Here is a 26495-nt window from a genome sequence, read left to right as displayed (position 1 = left end):
TGCTATCGCAACATCTTTTTGTCACAAAGATCTCTCATTTTATGTGCCTCCAGCCTTGGATCTCATGGGTGTCCTTTAATCTGTCTGAGATTGTCTTTGCTACACTTACTTCCTATTTAGTTTTTCTATGTATAGTTCACCTTCTGTCAATGATAACTTATTTGTTGATGCTGTATCCATCAGTATTGATAATGCATAGCAACATCATCGATCAAGTTCCATCTTTGATTTTAGTGACTTTAATGCTCATAATTCTGTCTGGCTCCCCCACTTATAATCACACAGATCTAGCTGGTAAAATCTGTTTTAACTTTTCTCTGTCTCACCACTTGTCCCAAATTGTCACCTTCCCTACACTCTTTCCTGGTAATGAATGACTTGTGGTGCTTATTTGTCATATTCCAAAAACTGGTTTATCAAGAACGAATTTTCACAAACACATTTACTAATTAAAAATAAAATTTATCTGCTCATGAAATTGTAGACATAAAAACGTTTTGTTATACAATGTCGTTTTTCTAAATTTATTGCATTTTCAAAATTCTGTCTATGCACTTGCTAAATGGCGACCCCTCTATTCTCTTAATATTTAATTTATTTCCATTTTTATATACATGCACATATATCCTTTATTTCCTTCCTTCGACAAAATATAAATGTTATACTCAAATTTATATTAAATTGTCGGTGTGGTTCTTGGCAAAATTCACAGACGCTATTATCGTTCAGTATGGCCTCTACCAAAGAACACGGTTTTATAGACAGCCGATATACAGCATATACACATATTATACGTTGTATAGATCGCTATACAATAATATTATTCACACTATCAACATTTTGACTTGTGACTACTGACCCAAATTTCTTCAGCAAACACGAATTTGTATAAACGATCATTTAATCATATGAAAATAATTTTTATATTCTTACAAAAAAATCTGTTTATATTTTATGTAGCACTTGCTAACTGGTGACCCCTCTATTCTATTAATTTTTCATCTATTTCTATTTTAACTATGCATGGATGTACATTGACCAAATATTTTCTACGCTTATTTATCATATTCCAAAAATCATGTGAATTGATCAATTAATTAAATTATGAACCATTCTAACTTGATCTTATTCTTAATTCTATTCCTGAATCTTAATCTGCTTCCTCTTCTCCTTCATTGGGTTCTTCTGACCATGCTGTTATTGATGCTGAGATTGTGAAGACTTCTTTTGATCATCTCTTCCATATAAGAACGTTTAACTACTGAAAAGCTGATTGACATTGGCTTCACAGCTTCCTATGTAACGTTCCATGGGGTCCTATATTTGGTATATCTCCAAATGATGCTGCAAAGGTTACTGATTAGGTTCTTGTTGGAACTGACACCTTCATTCCTCATCGAAGATTTCAATCCAAACCTAATTCTCCTCCCTGATTTTCATCTGTTTGTGCTTCTGCCATTGCCCATAGTACTCATTACTTCAATCAGTATCATCGGAATATTTCTAAGGCTTTTAGACAATCCTACACAAGAGCTGGCAGTGCATGAAAAAGAGCAATACCTGCAAGAGAGCGATTACTGAGGTTAGCTATTTTCAAAGGATTTGTGACTATCTCATCTCAAAAGGTTGGCTCTTGGAGAATCTACAATATTGTTCCTATCTACTTGCCTTCTCACGAGGGCAGAGTTAGGCACAAAGTCGGTTTTTAATATGGGTGAAAATCCAGCTCCTCAAAAAAGGGCACTCTGGATAGGAACAAAAATAAAAATTGTCTCAGTCATAAAGTATTTCTTGTCCGCTGACAGAGGCAAAGTGTAGCATCAGAACAGATATTACACTGTAATCTTGGCCTGAAAATATTATTATTGATAGTGGCAAGTCTGCTATTCCTCCTCTTTTTAATGGTCCTTTTGTTATTTCATCTTCTAAAGATAAGGCTGATATCTTTGTTCGTCGTTTAGCTGACAATTCTTCTATTGATGATTCTGGTGATATTCTTCCTGATTTTCCTTTGAAAACTGAGAAGTCTCTTAACTCTATCATTGTCACTACCAACATGGTTGATAAGAGTCCTTTCCAATCTTGACCAGTTTAAAATTTCTGGTTCTGATTCAATTGCTATTGTCGTTCTCAAACGCTTTGCTCCTGAGCTTTCTTCTATCATTTCAAAATTATTTAATCTTTGTTTATCAAACTCATGTTTACCTTCTTGTTGGAAAGAGTCCTCTGTTATCTTTAAAAATGCCGGTGCTTAGTTTGATTCAACTAATCATACTCACTGTTATTGGCAATTTTTTTCGGAAGGTTGATCAACTGCAAGCTTATTGATTTTCTGGAAAATCCGGGCCTCTTTAGTAATATTCAGTATGGATTTTTGTTCAACTACTGATCTTTGAACTGTTGTAACTGAGCGAATCTGCCGGTTTATGGATCATTCAGGAGAGAGAAGAGCCACTGCATTTGAAATTTCGAAGGCATTCAACGGACTGTGGCATTCTGGTCTTCGTTCCAAAAACATTATTTGTTTAAAATCAACTAAGTTGCGGCGATATAATGCCACCATCAGGAATAGAATTAATTTTTTTCTTCTTTATCCTTCCTTGTGGCATATTGTCACTCGGAAAGTCAAGTAATTCTATTCCTGACGATGACGTTACATAGCCGAAATTTAGTCGATTATAAACAAATAAATGTACATTTAAAAAAAAAATTCTGTGTTTACTTGACATTTTAAACTTACACATTTCAATTATATATATCGATGCCGCCATTCAGTCTTGAAAGACAAAGGATATCCACTGTAGAGGCAACTGCATGTGTAATTGTAAGGCAAGGGTTGTGCAATGCCCAACCACACCCCTCCTGAATCGGCACTGTTTGGATTCAGTGGCAAGGAGAAGTCCAGGACGATTTGAAACAATGCCGAGATAAGCGGAGAACACATACAGCACCTGGAATTCCCAAATGGTCACCCATTTAGTACTGACCAGGCTCAACGTTGCTTAACTTCGGTGATGCAATGGGAACCAGTGTGTCAACATGATTATGCCGTACATAATATACATGTGTGTGTGTGTGTATACACTCCCCGCTAAAAATGATGGGGAAAAATTATGCTTCTTCAGTGTCCAAACTAATATTCATATTTGTATAAAATAACTTCTAAATCAGGGAAGTTAAAAGAAAAAAAAAAGAGAAAACATCTCAAACTGGAAAGTATAGAAAAAAAACAACAAGAGAACAAAAAAAACGTATTAATTAACAAGAGAAAAAAGGGGGGAAAATAAAAAGGTCTCATTATGGAAATAGATTGAAAGAGATCTTCATTTTAGATGGCATGGAGAAAAGAAGGTCTGACTTGCTACTTGGTTTATCTATTCCTCTAAACACTTTAAAGATGTTATGCTCGGCAGTTTTTTTACTCACTAACTGTTGTGTTATGGGGCAGATTCTATATTTATGTATAAACCAAAAGAATATCTGTCCCAAGACAAGTAAAATTAATTCCCATAGCAAATCATTTTTGCATCAATTTATGTTCCCTTTATGAAGATAAAAATCAAAATATAATGCTACTAAATTTCATGTCTAGAATCCTTATTCTAAATAAATAATTATAAATTACAATCTTAAGTTAAAGGTCTCTTAAAAAGAAATTTAAAGTCAGGGAATCTCACTTAATTAGTGTCTAGTGACTATAGATCAAATTCAATGCAATTGAATTTTCAAATAGGAGGTTGTGCCCATATTATGTCTCCTAAAACCTAAAATATCTATATATCTATAAAAGTGAACGTGTCTGTGTGTGTGTCTGTGTACATTTCCCTATGCAATAACTCTGTCAATTTTAAGTCTACCGACTCGGAATTTGATATATATGGTACTGAGATTTGGGAAAATCTTTGTAATCCGTTTTCGGCCAGAAATTTGGTTGTTACAGGATCAAAATTCAACGATTTGACCTTTGAGAACCCCACCAAACTCCTCCGACAATTTTTGGTCTAAACACTTGAAATTTTAGATATAGGTTTGTTGGACATGGATCTAACTTAATAACTTGATTTGAGCCTAAAGCAATAAATGTAAAGAGGTCATAATAGGGGTTAAAGTTTTAAAAATTGGCCTTCTTTTTTTTTGCTCAACATACACCTCCAAACACCCGGGCAACGCCGGGCTGAAATGCAAGTTTCAAATAAACTAAAATTTGGAAAATACTAGCAAAGGTAGCTTCGCTTCGTGCGGGACTTTGCTGTACATTCGGGTACCCACTTTTTGCCACCCTTGCAGTAAGTGATGTTGTAAGAGTTACTATTTCTTAAAGTGTTTACATTTTTTAACTTCCTCCTGAAGTGACTAAAATCCAGCTATGGACTTTAAAGCAAATAAATTATATCAAAGTTGGCACTTATATTGTTACACATAAAAATTGAAACAATTACAATTAATCACAATGGTTAACATTTGTTTAATTGGTTGAGGGGATGAGGGTGAAGGAGGGTGATCTGATTCAAATTCACAAAACAATTTGGCCGGAGCCATGGTGGCGACCCCCAGGATGGTGACGCACCTCAACTTGATGTGCACCATCCTTAAGTGGGGAGTTTATGAAGAGACTCACTAAATATGACCTTAACCTTTGACCTCGACCTTGAAAAATGGTGTGTATCATCCCTATGTCGGAGACCATCATCATGTCAGGTTTGGTCATGATCGGTCCACTGGTGTGAGTTGTGGGAAAGTATATACATATACATAGGCTATGATCATAACCTTTGACTTTAACCTTTAAAAATGGTATGCACCACCCCATAGGTGAGGGACCATCATTATCCCAGGTTTGGTCATGATCGGTCCAGTGGTGTGAACTGTAGGAGAGTTGTTGTTCACACAGACACGAACGCTACTACTTTATATATAGGTTTATCAAACTATGTCTAATAATAAAATTGTAAAAATTTCACAATAATCGAAGATAGACTAAATTTTGATAAAGATATGATTAGATAGATAACGTGAGTCTTAAAAACAGACTTAGATCTGATGACTTCAGAGGAAGATTATATCCGGATAGTATAGAGAAGAGTAGACTGCGATAGTATGGCCACATTGAAAGAATGGATGAGGTTCAATTCACGCGGAAAAACCAAGGAAAACGTGAAAGGAAATAATAAAAATAAACTTGAGAAAAAAGAGGGGTAAATAAGACCTGGTCACAGATAGGTTAGTTTGGAAATCAATTTCTTAAAGCCGTCCAACACATGCCATTATTTAACACACACGCTAAACTGATGGTGATGATGATGATCATGGCTTTTTCTTTTTTTATAAGCATCATCGTTAAAGAAAGAAATTTTTATTTATGATAAATATCTGATAAATATCGCGATAGATCGATGCAGCCGAACTAATTTTACAGGCGGATGGAATCGTCGAATCAGGAATCTGAATCTCTATATTTTTTTAAATATGGTTTTCAATAATAAATAACAAAATCATCTTTTTTTTTCTTTAAATTTTACCTATCAATTTTTTCCATATTTATAATTCTTTCCAAGCTTAAGCTGTCGTCATTTTTAAAGGCTAAAAGTTTTAATATACGAAGCAAAATGTAGTTATTTTTTTTAAAGTATTTTTCCCTCCACAAATATTTGTTTTTATTAAAAGGTGAAATAATAATAAAAACAAGAAATGATTTACACACAAAAATAAAATAAAATAAATAAAAAAAAAAGTAATCGATTTTCTGGGAAAAATGTTGGCTAATTTTTTTCTAAGAAAGTATAGGTGACTAGATGAAGTGTAGACTCGGGGACCATTGCTAAAGTAGAAAGGAAAAGGAAATTTTTTATTTTTAACAATTTATCAAAGTTAAAAACCACTCGAGGATTTTATGACTTATGTAAACAGTTTTAAAATAATACTCATTTCACTGAGATTGTGAGGCGGCAGATATTCAATTCAAACAACATAAAATTCATTGCGCACTGCTGATATAAATACTGAAAATATATATGCATATTATTTTATACTATTTTATAATATTATAATACTAGCCAGATTCATGCCCCAGCATTGCCCGGAATCGAATGTAAAATAATGATTTAAGTCTAAAAAAATACCTGTAAAATATTTTAGGTTTTAGAATGGGGGATCGCTGTGTGTTGATTATTTTAAGATTGGGGAGGATCAGGGTTTTTTTTTCCGATGTTTCCATACATACATACAAACTAAACAGACTTTATAAACAAAAACTTAGGGTAAAGTAAGGCTACTCGAATGGTGCAGGGTCTATCGAATCTGACCTATGAAAGCTGACTCAAAAAAGTTTAACCTTTTCTCTTTTGAGTACTCTCGATTGCACAGCAATCTTATTTTGGTCTGTCTCACTTGATGATTAGAAAAAAAAATGTTATGTTTCAAGTTCTCTGAATCTTCAAGTATTTATTCATGGTGCTTAGTTTGGTTGTTTTGTTTTGGGCAACTGTATATAAGTAAAAATATGATTTATAATTTAAATACAATTTCGGGCATATAGCCTCCATGGCTTGCATGTATATAGCATAATCTAGAGGTCCAATTTTAACAAATTCTAGGCATTAAATTAGGCTGTATTTCGGCAATAACGCGTCAACATTTGTCTTCAAAGTGGCCTATTACGTTTTGTTTATCAGCGTCGACATGGGAATTTACATATTCCTAAGGAAAATAATCTAATGGGGTTAAATCGTATGAACAAGGTGGTCGGTTCACAGGTACATTTCATGAAATTATTCGCTAATCAAATGTTTCTCTCAGTAAATGGAACACATAATTTGCAAACGCTGTTTGGGTGTTAGTTTCTCCATGATGAATTGCCAAACCAAGTTGAACTTAAAATAACCGATAGTTTGCTAAATCTGCAATTAAAGAAAATAGTTGTGAATTTAAAGTTCGCCGCCTCCAAAAAACACTATTTATTACTTGTGGGAGCCAAGTGCCTCCAACTTGATATCGATCGACTCATTCTTCTATCGACCATGATAAATGTCGGTGAAAGAATTTACCATTTCTGTGTAACTGGTTTCCAACTTCCAAGGATATTTTCCATATGATTCGATATATAACGAAACTTTTTTTTTTTCCGCTGCAGAATCTTCCGAATGATCAGAGGAGGGTAATTTGCCCAGGAAATAATGTTATCAATACGTAATTGGACGCATTAAATTTTCCAATAAAGGATGGAGAAGAGAAGATGAAGAAGGTGGCGGCGGTGGAGGAGGAGATAAGAAGTTTTGCTATAAAAATTTCAAACAACCCAAGGCTCATATTTTCTTCCTACATTAAATGAATTATGGGCATAGAAGAATAAAAACGGAATTACAAAAAAGATAATCTGATGTAATCTTTGTGTTGGTAAGAACTCAATGTATAAAATTGGAACAATTAACAACGTAAGCAGAAAAAGTAGAGGGAGACAAGTGAATTATCGACTAAAGAAATATAGCCTCCGTTCTGTCTTCGAAGACAATGAATACCCTTTGTAAGAATGCCTGCGCATGTAATCTTGAGGTAAGGTTTGTGCAATCCTAAACCTCACCTCTCCCGAGTTGGCACTGGCCAATTCTAGTGGCAAGGAGAAGTCTAGGACGACTGGAAACAATGCCACGATAAGCAGAAAGCGCATACAGCACGTGGTATTCTGAAATGGTCACCCACTTTAGTAATGACAAAGCTCAATGTAGCTTAACCGGTGTGTCAGGTGATTATGCTGTATAAGCATATTATATATACAATAACTAAAGAAATAAAAGCCCAAAAAGTTCTCCTTCTCTCTCTCACTTGAAACTACACCAAAGACCATAACTATGTCCGGAAACTTTGTTTTCATCACCCTGGGCACGTCCCCGTAATTTGTGGCAATCCAGCGATGCATTTTGAGGGTGCTGGTAATGGTCCTGTTGTCATAACTTGGGTTGGTAGACAGCATTAGTTGCACAGCGGCACATCTCTGATCCTGCTCGTTGAACATTGTGTCACTTTCAGACATGATAGAAGGCTCCTATCGCTCTTGGGATTTGTACACAATTGGCTAACTAGTAGATGGTCTGTAACAAAAATAGAAAACCGGTTTTCATCGAATGGAAATGGAATCATGTCGACTTTTCTAAGGCGACAATTTTATCGTTCCATCCTGTAGTAACTAATTAGATATATAATAATTTTACGTTTTGGAAAATTTAGATGAGAATTTTGATTATTCATAATATTCGGATTATTCTGACTACTCTTCTCACTTGGAGTGTTATTTTTATAATGTTTTGGTTGGTGTAACCCCAGACCTTCTTCAGGTGTATCTTGTCGCAATTGGGAATCTTTCTGTCAAACTCGGGAATCTGCATAGAATTTCGAATAGAACCCTTTATTAAATCCATGGGGGGGGGTAGTATGCTCTCATTCTGTCAGCCATGACTGAGTAGAAGTCATAAGTAATTCACAATTGTATCTATGAGTGTCGCCCACACTGAGGATTGAACCTTCAACTTTTACAACCGAATTTTACCAAGTACTTTATACACTACGACGCGGGTTCTTATGGGAAATTCTAATATGAATTTTAGGAACCTTTAACCTATCTTGTTTCTAGTGATGGGACGGTTCCAATATTTTTCCCGATTTGGATACAATTATTTATTCCGATTCCGATTCTTTATAAATCTCTAACTATTTTATTATAAAGTCGTTATTTTTCTTATTTTTCCCCGATTACCGTGAAAACAAATGTCAAATGTGCAGATATTTTTGCAAACGTGGAAACACACTTGTGATGGGGGATCTACCAACTTTAACTTTAGTGGTAGCTTAAAATTAAAAAAAAAAATTGAAATAAATATTATTATAACATTATTACCATCAGTGGAAGATTTTGTTTTAAACAAAATAAAATAGAAAAGACAATTAAAAGAGTCATTTTCGGCATTGCAAAATTGATACACATTTATTTGATTCCGATACCGATTTTTCCGCTTCCAATTAATCCTCCAAGCATTGCTTGTTTCTAGATTCCCGGGTCTGATAAAAAGATTCATGAGTTCGAAAAATACACCTGAGGAAGATCGGAGTTTACACCAAGTGAAGCGTTATGAAAGTAACACTCAAGATAAGAACTATAGTCGGAAGAATCCAAATAATCCGAATAATAATTTGTCTGAAAGTAGACTGCAATTTGACTCGCCCAATATTTTAAGTAATGTATTCTGTAAACGATACGGCAGCCATTTTGTTATTTTATTTATTTATTTTTATTTTTATTTTTTTTTGCATCCAATTTTTCTTCATTCCGATCTTCTCTCTTGGGTTCCAAACATGAAAATAATGTAGCTTTTACTTAGACCAACTTGTAAGTAAAAAAAAAAAAAATGAATAAATCTTATTAACTTAGGGTGGGGAGGGGGGAAATGATAGAGCAGATGTATTTATGCTAGTGTTCCCTTGCTGTCAAAAATGATAGCATATAGTTTTGATTGCTTCCCAACTGGCATAAAACTTTTATACTTACTCTCACTTGGGAGGGTGGGGGTTACAGTAGTCGTATCGTTTACAAAGCAGTACTAATGCTTCAGGTTAGCTGCCGCTGATGTTTGTTATGATACAGCTTGATGGACACATAAATACATATAGCAAAATGAACACACATACTGATGTTTGTTTGTTTTTTTTTTACAAGGATGTCGTCACTTATCAAGGCCCAAAGGTTACTCGAGGATAAGGGTCAAAGAGTGAACGGTGGTCACTGATACAACAGGATTGGGTATAATTTAATCATTTAAAGAGATGGCTCAACCATAACTTGTTTAGATTGGACTTGAAGACGAGCATGTTGTAGTCAGCCGGAGAGCAGGTCAGCAAAACAGAGTTCCATACGCGGGCGGCTCTAGGAAAGAAGCTTTGGTCATGGAATCTGCGTTTAGATTTAGGTACTGTTAAAGAGTGAGGGAAATTGTTGATAGTGGTTGTAGCTAGTCGAGTGTTGTTTTTGAAAGTTTGGTAAAGGAGGACCATATATTGGAGCTCAGACGAGCATTTGACATAAAAATAATGACAGAGTAGAGACAGGCTCACAGCGTCTCTTCTGTTGGAAAGACTGATGCAAGGAAGAGAAAACAGTGTCACCTATTATGTTTTGATGCTGGTTTTGAACTCTGTCAAGGCAGGATAGGGTCCTCAGAGTAGCTCCTGGCCAGATGTGGCAACAGTACTCAATCCTAGGACGTACTCGGTTCTTAGACAGATAGAGAATTACATCAGCAGTGAGATATCTACTTGAGCGGTAGAATGATCTATTTTTCCAGCAATCTTGGCAACAGATTTGATGCATGTGTTCCATTTCAGATCAGGAGTGAAGGTCAGTCTTGGGAGCTTCTTGGAACATAGTGCTTCCTTAAGACGAGAGCCATTCATTTCAACAAATGTTTCTTTTTACTGATGGGTTATGACTTATTAAGGCTCAGGGGTCACTCGGGGATAAGGATTGAATAGATCGTCAGTTGGATGATGATTGCCACCACAAAGAACTGTAAACAATGGGTGGCACAGGCAAAAGATTACTTAAGAGGAATTGTTTATCCACAAGGACGGCTCTACAAGTATTTTTTTACATTAGACTTGAAGGCGACTATGTTGTAGTCGGCAGAGAAGCAGCCACATGATATTTTGTCCCACAGATAGGAATTTTTTTTAGGAAAGAAACTATTGGAATTTTTTTTAGGAAAGAAACTACTGATATAGAGAATTTCTTTTAGGAAAGAAACTATTGGAATTTTTTTTAGGAAAGAAACTATTGGAATTTTTTTTAGGAAAGAAACTACTGATACAGAGAATTTTTTTTAGGAAAGAAACTACTGATAGAAGTTCCGTTTGGTCTAATCATAACTCCCTATCTTGTACTGATGATTCCCGAAAGAATGAAACACTAGTGTCTGTAGGTATTAAATGATGGAAATAGTAATAATTATGCCAGTCCCTTTAAGAACTCGGTTTTTATTGTTGAGCACTCTAAGTTGAAATAAGTCAGTCACTTAAGCTTACATGCGCAGATTATGATGTTATAATCATTAAATCACTTTCGCCATTAATGCCATTTACACTTTGTATAAATTTCTCGCGGTTAACGTTGGCCGTGTGGTTTGTTCTTTGCTAATGGAGTCAGAGATGGCTTTGTGGCCAGGTTCGAATCTCCCGACCAGCTGTAATCATAACTCCCTGCATTGATGATTCTCGAAAGAATGAAACACTAGTGTCTGCAGATATTAAAAAAATTATACTAATAATGATATATATTTTATATATCTACATGAAATATTATGTATCTATTTTCAATATTTACTTCGACAGTGCTCAATATGTAAATAGAGCTAGGTAGTAAGTTTCGAAAATATATATGTCAATTAAGCTATACAGAATTATTCGCATTTGTGATGTGAATGTTTAATTTACAGTGAGAGATCAAGGATCGGAGCTCTGTCGAACAACTACCATGACCATAAAGGTACAGTAAAGACAGGTTAATATCTATTCTCTGTGAAATCATCCCTCACTAGATTGTGAAGTTGGTTTTGTACTTTGCGAATGCAAAAATGCGACACTCTCCTAAGTATGACAGCAGTACCCGGCATTAAGATGTGCTTACAAAGTAATACTAATACTTCAAGCTAGCTGCTGTTGGTGCTTGGTATAACACAGCTTGGTGAACAGATAAATACGCATAGCAACATAAATGCGCTAAATTATGCATACACATTTAAATAGAGAATTTACTCGAAATATACACAAATATATCTTTTGTAAATATTGTGAAAGAAACAGAATCTGTAAATGTGAGGATGAGAAGTTTGAAAATTGCATTTTAGGGAAGGTTGGAAATATTTCTTATAATTGTTAAAGGAAAGGAGTTTTGTCTTAGTAGCATTAAATTATAATCGTCCATTTTTTTACCCTATTCTACTACAAACTTTTCTGTCATTTTCCAAGAATTTAGCGATTGCCCTGGATGTATGTGTTGAATAAAGCCAATTTGCAATAACTCCAAGAAAGCCGTTCCTGTTAACTTGAGCATACTTTTATTTATTACTTTACTAGCAGGGAGAGCCGACGTTGTCCGGGGTTGAATGATTATTAGCGAATATTTTTCTTGTCATCGAAATTTTTTCAATCAAATTGATTAATTGCCTGCTCTAATTGGAGAACAATCGCGGTACACTAGGAGGAATCTACACATGCCTCCACACAGTGACTTAATCCACAATACATTGTAGTCTACATTGCACTGTTGAGAACCTACTGTACATTTTACAAAATTATTTTATATATATATATATATATATATATATATATATATATATATATATATATAATGGCTTGAATTAAAGTTTAAATGGAGAAGTCAAGTATCATGCTTCAATTGTGCTCTAAATAGAAGGATTAATTTCGAATGCGCCCCTGTCATATCAAAGAATCTACTGTTGATTTTATATGCCGAGCCTTTCTGCTTGTGCGTTAATAAAACTTCTCAAATGCACTTGTGATGTACGGCTGTATAAGGTGTTAACTTTTGTCAAAATCGCTTGTTCTTTCCTTCATCGGATTTTTTCGATTATCGATGCTTACCAAAGACATTCTGACACAAAACCTATTTAAGAACACTGACAGATACATAAAATACATTTGTATGAAATTTCATAAAAATCGGCCCAGACGTTTCGGAGTTCATAGGAAACTCTCTTTTCTGTCTCTCTCACACACACAATTTATTTTATATAAAAAGATAGAATAGATAGCTATCAGATAGATAGATAAATAGATAGATTTATTTATTAAAAAAATGGTTTTAAATATGCAAATGTTGGGTTCTCAGGTAAGGTGCTCTTAGTCATGACAATCAGTGATTGAAAAGGGTTCTTATGATTGTTAAATAGTTGTTTAGTTTGGTCGTTTTGTTTTACGGCATATCAATCTTTTTTCATTTATTTAATGCCGAATTTTTTTCATTTTAGAAAAAAAGTTTTTATGCTTATAGTGCTTTATATCTATAAATATTTATTCATAGAGTTTGATTTGCTTGTTTTGTTGAGGAAAATTGCTGTTTTTGTTTTTCGCGTTGGAAAACATGATTGAGCTTTGCAAAGGGAAGGGAAAAAATCCAATATCATCAATGTTTGGTGTATTTTACCTAGTATCTTCAGACAACCTCATCGTGTAGGACTAGATATAATTATTAAAGGAAAGGAGTTTACTTTAATAGCATTGAATGTAACCATCCATTTTTTTTTGCCCTATTACACTACAGACTGAATAATTCTCTAAGAATTCGGCCATTTATTGGAGCTATGTACATTCTATTTTCAAACCTGACGATGATGTTTTCCTGTAGGTCGTCAAAAAGAGTCCACCATTTTTGGCGGTACCCAGTATTGTGAAACATTGTTACTGAGATACGATGCAAAACAAAGGGAGATAATTATCACTCTTGAAACATTTCTACAAAGTTTTATAAAACCGGAAGTAGAGTTTTTGTGAAAGTTGTAAAAAAAAAAAAAAAAGCAGCTACTAGATTTTTTGCACTGCCTACATCAAAAGCTGCAACATTCTACGATACAAAAAAAAAATAAATAAAATACCCCCCACCACCACAAAAAAAAAAAACAATAGAAAACATGTGTAATTAAAAAAAAACTCGAAAACGACAGTATCATTCCCGAATCGGTTTCATAAACCGTCCAAAGAATCCCACCAAAAACTGATGCTTAGAATAAAACATTTCAAAGTAATTGAAATTCAAGATTTAGGAAAATACTAGCAGGAGTGAGGGGGGTTCGCTCGGTTTTGCCCGGTCGTAAAATACGCTTAAATATGATATTTTAATTTGTCCAGATTTTGTATATATTACTATAGAGTCGTGATTTCAAAAGCATTTGGGTGCCATCAGCTAGAATCGAAACCGAAAGCAAAACTGTAACATTCGAAGCTGGTGGCGTTACCACTGTACCAACGTGATACGCATATGAACTGATTAAAAATAAACTAAGATGAATGCATAAAATGTATAACGATTTTTAAAATTTTGACCCCTTTTTTTACCCTTTTAAAACTATTTTAACCTGCTAAAAAACTCATAAAAAATCCAATCATTTGAGGCCCCTAGCGTTGCTCTGCGACTTTTAGTTTCGGAAGAGATAGAGTTTAAAAATATGGAAGCAGACAGACAGACAGACATAGTACCTTTTATATATTAGATTTGTTTTTCAAAACTGTTGATAAGCAGAGAATATATTATTACACGCAAAAAGGTTAAAAATAGGCGGATTTCTATTTTTTTCGTGTATGCAAAACGTATTGATTAAACATTATATGCAGAACTGGTGCTACCTACGCCCGAACCCTCCGTCATTTTTATTCCAAACATATGTAAGTCGATTAAGGGAAGTTTAAATCTACACTTCTGGTGTTTCGTATTTAGAATCTTGTCGAAAGTAAATTTATAAAAAATTATAAAGTAAAAAAAAAAAAAAAAAAAAAAAATATCAAGCAAAAATAGAGAGGATATTATTTCTAAATTATTCATAAGAAATATATAGTTCTTTATATCAGGTACATTATTTGGGGGTGGGGAGAGAGAGAGTACTACTGGCTATTTTTACAATCTTACATTTTAACAGGCGTCTCCCCCTCCTTCTAATATGCATGCTAATTATTAATTCCATTTTGACTCTTTGGTGTACGTGCTTCTAACCAGTGACGTGCAGAGAACTTCTCAGAGCAGGTGCTCAAGTGAAAAAAAAAACAAAAAAAAAACAAAAGAAAAACGGCAAAAATATAGTAATGATCACTGTCTACGTGGGGCACAGACCTATAATACATTCCTCTGAAAAGGGCACTTTTAAGACATGAATAAAAGGACCAAGTGTTTGAACACCTTTAGCACGCTCCTGCTTCCAACCTCTCAAGTTTCTTTGCAAATTATTTTCTATCTTCTTCTTTTCAAAGCAACTTTTGTCTGCTGTTCTCGCATTAATATCTTTACTCAACTATCAACACCAAACCAAGCAATCTCTATTGTCTTAGACATCGAAGAATTCCACTTTAATCTGCTCATCGCTGACTCAAAGGAGATAACACATAACTCCGAATGGTCGAAAGGGGAATAATTCATAATCCCCAACTTAATTATATAACACCTAAGGTCAGAAAACAGGTAGGAAACACACTTCGTTGTGTGAAAGCTTTGCGAACAGCGACATTTTACCTCGAGGTGGTTCAGAGCAATCTTTGGATGCGTCGTGTATTTCGCATCGGTATCAGAAGACATCTCCACGGCCGCCATCATTTCTATGCTGCCACTTCTGCCATCTTTCTTACCTCCTGTGTGCTGAGGGTGACGGTGGCTAAGTAGTTAACGATACGGACTGAAGACCTGGGTGTACAAATTTCAAATCCAGTTCGTTCCACATAAACACTTTCATCCAAACCCTCATTTGATCTAGTGTTCAACCTCTTAGAAAAGAGGTAAATAAAATAACACAAAGTTTCAAATCTTTTTACAAAGGCCCTGTCTGGGTGTGTACAATGTCTTCATTATCTCTCTCTTTCTCTCTCTCTCTCTCTCTCTCTCTCTCTAATTATTCATTTATGCCTACAAACACTAGTGTTTCATGCTTACGCAATCATCAGTGTAGGATAACAATTCTTGCCGGTCATGAGATTGAAACCCAGCCACCAAGTCGTCTTTTACTCCATTTGTTGAGCCTCTACCTCAGGGCCACCAAACAATTGCCACAGAAAGGAAGAGAATTAAGAACTATTAAACGCCGAATTCGGGCAAGTATAATGACAATCTAGAGTGTTCGCACGAGCGGAAGTCATGAAAATTGCATAGATACTAATTGACTGCCTTAGTCAAAATTCCGCAGACAGAGCCCATCCTTAAATATTTTTAAAAGGGCGTGATAATTATAATTAAATAATATATAGGATGGCCCAAAAGTAGGTTTACAGTTATCAAACTATTGTAAAGTATGAAATATGAAGTGCTGACGCCTCTGTGTAGCCTAATAGCCATAAAGAATAAAAGATATATGGCAATTAAGCTACACATAGGCGTCTGCACTTCGTATTTCATACTTTTTCTTACTTTACTACTAAACGATAGTTTCATAACTGTAAACCTACTTTTAGGCCACCCGTGTGTGTGTGTGTGTGTGTGTTTTATTATTTTAACTCCGGGTGTATTAACTTAATTCATTACAAGTTTCAATAGACGGGATAAAGATCACCCTAGTGAAAATTAAAATAAGAATAAAAAGGAAAGATACTGTTTTACATATGGATATTAAAAGCCAGGAGAGTGGAAGTAAGGGATAGAGAGGGGAGGAGGGAAAAAGGAGGAAAGGAAAGAGGGGGAAAAGACAAGACACTAGAAAAAAAAAAGAAAAAAAAAGAAAAAAATGCGTATATAAATTAAGTTAAAATTTTGTAAAGTTATAAATATAAGACAAAGAAAGAGATGGGAAGAGGGTAAAAAGAAGAAAAGAACAAAGGGAGAGAGGGAATTAATAATTGAGCGTGTCAAAAAAAGTTTGTTGTGTATTGGACGGTGACTTGCATGTGGCTATTATTTGTTTTTTAGCCAGTAAAATAGCAAAGGGATCAAAATTGAAAAAATTGGAATTTGGCAGGCGTAAGTCAACTGAACCTGTATCTTCTATACATGCACAAATATACATTTAAGTTGGTTGATTTGATAAGCTTTCATATGCACGTCATCTTCGGTCAGACGGTATTGAATAACGTTGGGGAGTTAAATGTTTTGGTTTCAGTTCACGTTGATGGTACCCAATGGTACTCATCTTTTTTTTCTTTTCAATTTTTGAAATCACTACTATATATTGGGTACAATATAATAATCAATAGAGAATAAGAGATATAAAATCTGCATGAATTATAATATCGTATTTAAACATATTTTGTGACCGGGCAACACCGGGCGGCCTACCAGTATTGTCTATTGTGCTAGAAGATCACTCACACCTGAGAGTATCCCGTACCTCTACAAGGCCACCATTCACCCATGCATGGAGTATTGTTGCCACATCTGGGCTGGTGCATCTACTCCTACTCTCTTCCTCTTGGATAGGGTCCAAAAAAGAGACTCTAATCTAATAGATCTCGTTTTGTCAACAAAGTGTCAACTCCTGTCTCATCGCCACAATATTGCATCCCTGTGCCTGTTTTACAAGTAATTTAATAGAATGTGCTCTGATGAACTCATTGTACTTGTGCCCCCTCGATGTGCATATTCCCGACAAACCCACTTAGCAACAAAATCACACCCCTTCACTGTTGAAGCTCCTAAATGGCAGAAATATATCTACTCTAATAGCGTCTTCCCTCGAACAGCTAGACTTTGGAATTCCCTTTCTGCTACCTGTTTCCCTTACTGCATTAATATGCAGAAGTTTAAATGTAATGTTAACACATATCTTGGCGATCTTCCCTAAGCACGGTCCCAAATAGTAGCCCCTTATGATCAAGCGGTGAAAGTGAGTATATCTATCTATCTATCTATCTATCTATCTCTCTCTCTCGCTATATATATATATATATATATATATATATATATATATATATATATATATATATATATATATATAGTGTGTTTTAAAAACAGTAACCTATATACATGTATGTTTCGAGGTATCTACCTCTTGTCAGCGTAGCTTGACTATGTCTAGGAATCGAACTCCGGACCATGTGTATCACAGTCCGGCGCGTTTAACACTGACGAGAGGTAGTTACCTCGAAACATACATGTACGTAGATTACTGTTTTTTAAAATAACAAAAAAATAAATAAAATATATTATATACGTCCAAATAAATCATGGGCGATTTTCTTAGTAAAAATGAGCTTCGAGGCGAAGCCGCTACTTAACCGTAATTATCGTTAAAAAATCAAGAAATCTCTCTCTCTCTCTCTCTCTCTCTCTCTCTCTCTCTATATATATATATATATATATATATATATATATATATATATATATATATACTAGCAGGGGTGCCCGGCGTTGCTCGGGTGTTTGGAGGTGTATGCTGTGCAAAAAAAGCAAAAAAACAAAAAAATGGTTAATTTTTTAAAACTTTGACCCCTATTATGACCCCTTAAAATTTATAGTTTCGGGCTCAAATCACTTTATTAAATTAGATCCAGGTTCAAGGAACCTATATCTAAAATTTCAAGTGTCTAGACCCAAAATTGTCGGAGGAGTTTGGTAGAGTTCTTAAATGTCAAATCGTTGAAATTTGACCCCTTAACAGCCAAATTTCTGGCTGACACCCGTCACATCGATTTTCCCAAATCTCAGTACCCGGTATTTCAAATTTCGAGTCTATAGACTAAAAATTGACAGAGTTATTGCGTAGGGAAATGTAAACAGACACACAGACACACAGACAGACAGACAGACACGTTCACTTTTATAGATATATAGATATAGAATTATATATATATATGCTGGAATTCTTTTTCAAAAAAAAAAAAAAAACTAATCATAATTATATATATATATATATATATATATATATATATATATATTTATATGGAAATATGTTTTTTTTTTCAGTTACATTTCACTTTTTATTTAAACCAATCCTTTAATTTATGAAGCTCAATGTAATTACAGAGCAAATAGCAAATAAATGACAAAATCCATACTCCAAACTTCAAGATGTTGACCATCTTACAATTTATTCCTTTAATTACGTTAACATGTGCAATTCTTGACAGCATATGTTTCGTAACGCAAAATTATTCATTTAATTATTATATCAATCAATGAATCTATCCTGCCCTTAACTCCTCAGAAGAAATAGCACCTATCAATATATTAAAATAAAATAAAATGTATTTGGGCATGATTAGAAAATCCGAAAATTGGAAGAAAAGTCGCAATTAACTTTCATTTTTTTTTTCTTTTATTACTCCATATTTGAATTTTCAAGTACTTAAAAGAATAAATTGTAAGATGGTCAACATCTTGAAATTTGGAATATAGACTTTTATCATTTGTTTGTTATATGCTCTGTAATTACATTGAGCTTCATAAATTAAAAGATTGGTATGAATAAAAGGTGAAATATAATTGGGGAAAAAACTTATTTCCTTTGAACCTTTTCTTGAAAATATTTGCTTACAATTATTTATTTGACAAAAAAGCAAAAAAAAAAAAACAAACAAAAAAAAACACTTTAACCTTTTATACACAGAGTTAATAAGAATTAAAAATTACGGTAGTTTTTTTTTTTTTTTTTTTTTTTTTTGAAGTTTCTACATTTAACATTTTGCTATTTTCCTTTACGTAGCGTTGTTATGATTTCAGCGGCGACGCTCGGCATAATTCGGCTGTTGACGTCATGTTCCGGAGAAAGCCGAGCGAACGCTGAGTTACGTCTCGTCCAAAGGATGTACTAGTAACAAATATATATATATATATATATATATATATGTATATATACACGTAGTTTTTGTCGTTGATCTTTTAAACGATATCAAGGTTAACATCTCCACCTCGGAAATCCGGTGTTTTTCTTAGAAAGTCGCCCATTTTTTTATTTGGACGTATATATATATATACATTATATATATATATATATATATATATATATATATATATATATATATATATATATACTAGCTGTACCCGGCCACGCGTTGCTGTGGCTCAGTTTGTTAAAATGGAACACATGTGAAAGTAGAGAAAAGTTTGATTCTTTTTTTCAAGAGAATGTACAAATTATTTATTTATTTTTAACAGATGTTAAGAAAATAAACAGAAAAATACTTCCATCATTAATTATGCAAAAAAATAAATAAAATGTTGATTTAGTGTTTCAATATGCTTATAAATTATGATAAAACTTGCTGAGTATGCACTGTTTTACGGTTGTTGTAAAAATGGAACGGAAACTTAAATTTCGCTTCATTTTAATCTTTCTTAATTTTTTAATTGTGCCCCCCCCAAACGAATATAATCAAAACAGTAACATTCAACAATTGTACCTTATGTATATAAAACACAAAATATTTATTAAAAAAAAAAAAAAAAAAAAGTTAATAATGAAAGGGAAATAATTCCATTTTTAAACGAAAAAGTCAGTTTACCTAACTTACTGTATTAATGCTATTTTTTTAAGCAAGAAAAAAAAAGGTAAATATCCAGATACGCTACTACAGAACACCGACCACTCTAATTTGTTTTTGTATAGGTAATTGAGGTCGCTGACAACGAATCTGATAGTCAAACTTGGGGCAAATTTACCGTTTGCATGGTATTTACCCCTGAACCCACGAACTTCTTTTCACCATTTTGCAGCTTCCGTTTATGCTATGCGCATGCACGCTGTAGCATAAACGACGGCTTCACCAAGAAAACAACGTTGGGGGGAGGGGATTTTTTTTTCCAGGACATAGAATTTTCTAATTTTCAAAAATACATTATAGCGCTTTTTGGGTGGAAAATTTAAAATTAGCTGAAAAAGAAATAAAATAAGAAAAGGAAAGCACACCAAGTTGGAGTAGGGGGGGTTATTTATCTGTTTTTTTTTTAAATTTTTACCTGGAACATCGAATTTTCAAATTTTCCGTAAGTAACGCACCGACATTTACCAATTAGAACACCATTTAACATTTCCGCCCTTTACATCACATTCCCCCCCTCCCAACAAATTAGAGTGGTTGGTGGAGTTTGTATTACTGTACACATAGATTCGAAAAAGTTGTCAAAAAACAAATATATAACAAATAAATGTTATCAAAGGCAAGATAAGTTACTTTTCTACCAAACTGGATATATTTTTCGTGTTTTTATTCAATGTAACATATTGGGTTTGTATTACTGTACACATAGATTCGAAAACGTTGTCAAAAAACAAATATATAACAAATAAATGTTATCAAAAGCAAGATAAGTTACTTTTCTACCAAACTGGATATATTTTTCGTGTTTTTATTCAATATAACATGTTTATTCAGCTCGAAAAACATACAGTGTTTACCGATGTATTGGAAAATTCAAGATGGCGTCTGATTCTCTCTTTAACACGGTAAGTTTGGGAAAAGGTGTTATAAATAAAAACCCAGATAAAATACTGTTAAAAACTCGCTCAATATATGTTACCGTGACATAGGTTGACATATATTCGGCGGGTTTTTAATAGTATTTTGTATAGTTTTTTATTTATAACAACTTTTCCCAAACTTACCGTGTTAAAGAGAGAATCAGACGCCATCTTGAATTTTCGAATACATCGGTAAACACTGTATGTTTTTCGAGCTGAATAAATATGTTGGGTTTGTATTACTGTACACATAGATTCGAAGAAGTTGTCAAAAAACAAATATATAACAAATAAATGTTATCAAAGGCAAGATAAGTTACTTTTCTACCTAACTGGATATATTTTTCGTGTTTTTATTCAATGTAACATGTTTATTCAGCTCGAAAACTATACAGTGTTTACCGATGTATTGAAACATTCAAGATGGCGTCTGATTCTCTCTTTAACACCGTAAGTTTGGGAAAAGATGTTATAAATAAAAAAACGGATAAAATACTGTTAAAAACTCGCTCAATACATGTTACTGTGACATCGGTTGACATATATTCGGCGGGTTTTTAATAGTATTTTGTATAGTTTTTATTTATAACACCTTTTCCAAACTTACGGTGTTAAAGAGGGTGTGAGACGCCATCTTGAATTTTCGAATACATCGGTAAACACTGTATGTTTTTCGAGCTGAATAAATATGTTACATTGAATAAAAACACGAAAAATATATCCAGTTTGGCAGAAAAGTAACTTATCTTGCCTTTGATAACATTTATTTGTTATATATTTGTTTTTTGACAACTTTTTCGAATCTATGTGTACAGTAATACAAACCCGTATTTTGTGTAGTTTTTTTATTTATAACACCTTTTTCCAAACTTACGGTGTTGAAGAGGGTGTGAGACGCCATATTGAATTTTCAAATACATCGGTAAACACTATGTTTTTCGAGCTGAATAAATATGTTACATTGAATAAAAACACGAAAAATATATCCAGTTTGGCAGAAAAGTAACTTATCTTGCCTTTGATAACATTTATTTGTTATATATTTGTCCCCCGCCCCCCCCAAAAAAAAAACAAAACAAATTAGAGTGGTCGGTGTTCTGTAGTAGCGTATCTGGATATTTACCCCCAAAAATATATTTAGGTTTGGCTATAAATTCCTAAACTTATTTCACCCTAAATAATTTAGGTGACTGAAATAGGAATCTAATTGAATCTTTAATTTCCTGAATAGTATCCGATAATTCATTTTTCTTCGAGTTATATCGAATACATTAATACGGACTTTAGGCGCTTTTTTCGTAATGTTACTGTAAAAATTATTTTTTATTGTTACAAATTACGATGCTTTAAAAAAAAAGCAAAAATAAATTCTTGCGTTTTTTATTTACTACTGAAAACCATAACTTTAGTAAAGGTATTTTTTGTTTAAACAAAATAAAATATTTTCACTAAGAGTTAAGTAAAAAAAAATTAGTTCATTATATTCTGCGATCATTATTTGAAAAATACTGCAATTTTCATTAAAATTCGTTAATTTCCTGATTTTTGGTGAATTTTTAAGTAAAGGGAGGAGTCAAAATGTGTATACACTTTGAGCGTCGGCATTCATATTGAGACCACGTGTGGTTAATTTAAATATCCAGTTTGGCAGAAAAGTAACTTATCTTGCCTTTGATAACATTTATTTGTTATATATTTGTTTTTTGACAACTTTTTCGAATCTATGTGTACAGTAATACAAACCCAAACTTCGGAGGTTGGACTCCCCCCCCCCCTAAAATGTACTTGGAAAAATCGATTTTATAGTGAGATTTAAGAATGGTTAGTCGAAAAAAAAAGGTGAAAAACAAAACAAATAATCAATAAATAATTGTTACCAAAGGCAATAAATGCTACTTTTTTTTTTTACTTACATTGAATATTTTCAAGCACTTTTCTTTATTTTTTAATAATCTAATGCGGATGTGTGGGTGCCAAATACCTCCAGATTTTCTAGAATTTCCCGCTAGATTGTAACCGAAATCTCCAGATATAGCAGGAAAACTGCTAAATTGTAACACTGGTCACGTGACAGGAAGCGGTAATAAATAATTGTCCCTAAATAAAAAAAAATGGCCTCTCGGTAAAAAGAAATCCACCTTTTTATCATAGAAAAATTAAGTATAATGTTATAATTAAAAAGAAATATATAAAAACACACATGGATATAGTAAACATATTATACCAAAACGTGGAAGCCATCCGTCCAGTGGTTTTTTAGACAATTCATTCCGAACGAACCAACATTTATATATATATATATATATATATATATATATATATATATATATATATATATATATATATATATATATATATATATATATATATATAATTTGCACAGGCAAATAACGCCGCAACGTCTCCGCCTCGGAAATCCAGTGTTTTTCTTAGAAAGTCGTCCATTTTTTTATTTGGACGTATTTTTATTTATTCATTTTTTTTTTTATATAAAAACAGCAATCTACAGACACACATGTTTCGGAGCCCTACTCCTCTTCAGCATAGCTTGACTGTTGTTGGGATTCGAACCCCGGACCTTATGTATTTCAGTCCAGCGCTCCAACCCATTACGCTATGATGCCATAGACAATTTACTGTTTAGCTTTTACGTAGGTTTTGTTATTGATTTTTTAAACGATATTAGGGTTAACGTCTCCACCTTGGAGATCCAGTGTTTTTGTTAGAAAGTCGACCATTTTTTATTTGGACGTATTATTTATTTATTTATTATTTTTGAAAACAGATTACTGTTTTTAAAATTTATATATATATATATATATATATATATATATATATATATATATATATATATATATATATATATATATATAGGGCGAGTCACAGGAAACGGATGTTTTTTGAACGCTCTTTGCTCTCCTTGAGTAAGGGATAATGAGTGAGGAAAGTTAATGTTTAAACCTGCTTAATATGTGGTTTAGTGTGTTGTTATTTGTTTATCTTTTACGTTAGATTTTATTTTAGTTAGTTAGTGCATTTGAATTGAGTCCTAGAGTGGATGAAACGCGGAATATTCAGTGTAGCTTAACCGCCATATATATTTTATAACTTACTAACTAGCTCTACCTACGTATTGAGCACTTTTGAAGTAAATACTTAAAGTTTACGCATAAATTTATATTTTCGTATATTAATTTTATGTGAGTAAATGAAGTAGTTTATATATATATATATATATATATATATATATATATATATATATATATATTCAAAAAATGAGGTTAGAAAGAACGACCACGTGCGTATCTGTATTTTTTTTAAATAAACAAAATTTATTTATTTAAAGTTTCAAAATTTATTTATTTAAAGTTTCAAAATTTATTTATTTAAAGTTTCAAATTTTCGGCTTATAAAGCTTTCATCAGAAATTTTCTTTTTAAACAATACAATATATATATATATATATATATTTATTTATTTTTACTTTTTTCTTTATTTTTTTCTTACGGCAAGTTAGAAGTTAGAGATTGTGTATTGTCAGTCCAGTGGAAAGCGCTGTCCATGCGCAAATGGGTAGTTTAGTAGTAATCCAATTTTTAGAAGCACGGAGAAAACGGAATTCAAAATATGAAGTTAGAAAGAACGACCACATGCCTATCTGTATTTTTTTTTAAATAAACAAAATTATTTATTTATTTAAAGTTTAAAATTTTCGGCTTATAAAGCCTTCATCAGGAATTTTCTTTTTAAACAACCACTAGACTGACAATACACAATCTCTACCTTCGACTAACAAACTCTGCTGAACGACATCATTGCACATAAGAATATATATATATATATATATATATATATATATATATATATATATATATATATATATATTATATATATATTGTATTGTTTAAAAAGAAAATTCCTGATGAAGGGTTTATAAGCCGAAAATTTGAAACTTTAAATAAACAAATTTTGTTTATTTAAAAAAATACAGATACGCACGTGGTCGTTCTTTCTAACCTCATACTTTGAATTCCGTTTTCTCCTTGCTTCTAAAAAGTGGATTACTTCTAATATATATATATATATATATATATATATATATATATATATATATATATATATATATATATATATATATATATATATATATATATATATATACACACGTGTTGGATGTTATTTAACGTTACTATTTTTTTTTTCGAAAACATTTGATCAATACCAGAAAAAGGAAATCAAACAACTAGCTTATCTTTCGCAAGAGATAAGCTATGTCTTAGTAATGTTTCTTATTAACCGAAAAATGTGTCGTGAATCTTTAGTGACGACCGCATGTAAATCCGTAATTATCTTCTAGAGATAATTTTGTGTAATACATCTGGGCTTATTTTAACTTTTGTTTTTTTTATCTCACAAATTAACAGGATACTTCCTTAAATTAAAATAAATAAAATATTTTGAGATGAGGATTGATAATTCGTATTATTTGATTGGCACATGTTTCAAAGATAAAGTACTTGGTGAAAGACAGTTATAAGTTACACTTTTCTGGTGGTTTAAGCTTCAATCCTCGGTGCGCGTTACACTTAAAATACAATTGCGAATTACTTAGACTTCTACCCGGTCATGACTGACAGAACAAGAGCATGCTACCCCAATGAATTAAATGAAGTATTCCACTCGAAATACCATATAGATTCTATGTGTTTGACAGAAATATTTCTGAGTTTGACAAGATACACCTGAAGAAGGTCGGAGGTTACATCGACCGAAACGCTGTGTGTTACAAAAAAGGTTTCCCTTTTCTTGTAAGAAAAACATTAGATAGACCGAGATTCGAACTTTGTAAGCAAGGTTCAGAAATGGAATTTCGCATTGTTTAGTTCCACATAAAATAGTTTAGATATGTTGTTGTAAAAGGAATTTTGATTGTTCAATTCTTTTTATGAAAACTGAATTAAAATAAGATCAGCTAGAGAAGAATGAACAATAGCAATTTTAAAATATATTGAAAAATAAGTTAGGTCGAAAAATAGGAAAATTGAATAAAAGACATCTCATATTTTTGTAACTGCCGCCCTCGTGTCGTCATTCCGCAAATTAAAGGTAATGTGTAATCATTTTATATGAACTTTGTTCTCACTCATGGTTATTAATGAACTTTGTATAACCATTTCAAGTAATATGTCTCCCTCTCTATCGTAAGTAATGTGTCCCTCCATCATAAGTAATGACTGTCCCCTCTTGTGTTAAAAAAACTGATCACCGTCTCCCTACTATATGTGTTAAGAAGAAACACTCCAGAAATGTATAAATGTATCTTCCCCTTATCAATATGAATGTCCCCACCCT

The 26495-nt window shown here is 32.9% G+C and overlaps 1 protein-coding gene and 1 pseudogene across 1 annotated transcript in view; both read right to left on the bottom strand.

The window, feature by feature from the left end:
- The window catches only part of LOC145248700 (fibroblast growth factor receptor 2-like), a 380337-nt gene that overhangs the window by 141386 nt on the left and 212456 nt on the right, over nt 1–26495 (bottom strand). The gene's annotated exons all lie outside the window — the stretch shown is intronic.
- Nucleotides 2940–3056, bottom strand: LOC145249297 (5S ribosomal RNA; annotated as a pseudogene).

Source organism: Euprymna scolopes, chromosome 27, assembly GCF_053919585.1.
Source record: "Euprymna scolopes isolate OS-2025 chromosome 27, ASM5391958v1, whole genome shotgun sequence".
Classification (NCBI taxonomy): domain Eukaryota; kingdom Metazoa; phylum Mollusca; class Cephalopoda; order Sepiida; family Sepiolidae; genus Euprymna; species Euprymna scolopes.
Note: the sequence above shows the minus strand (reverse complement) of the source record. Positions and strands in the feature narration are given on the sequence as shown.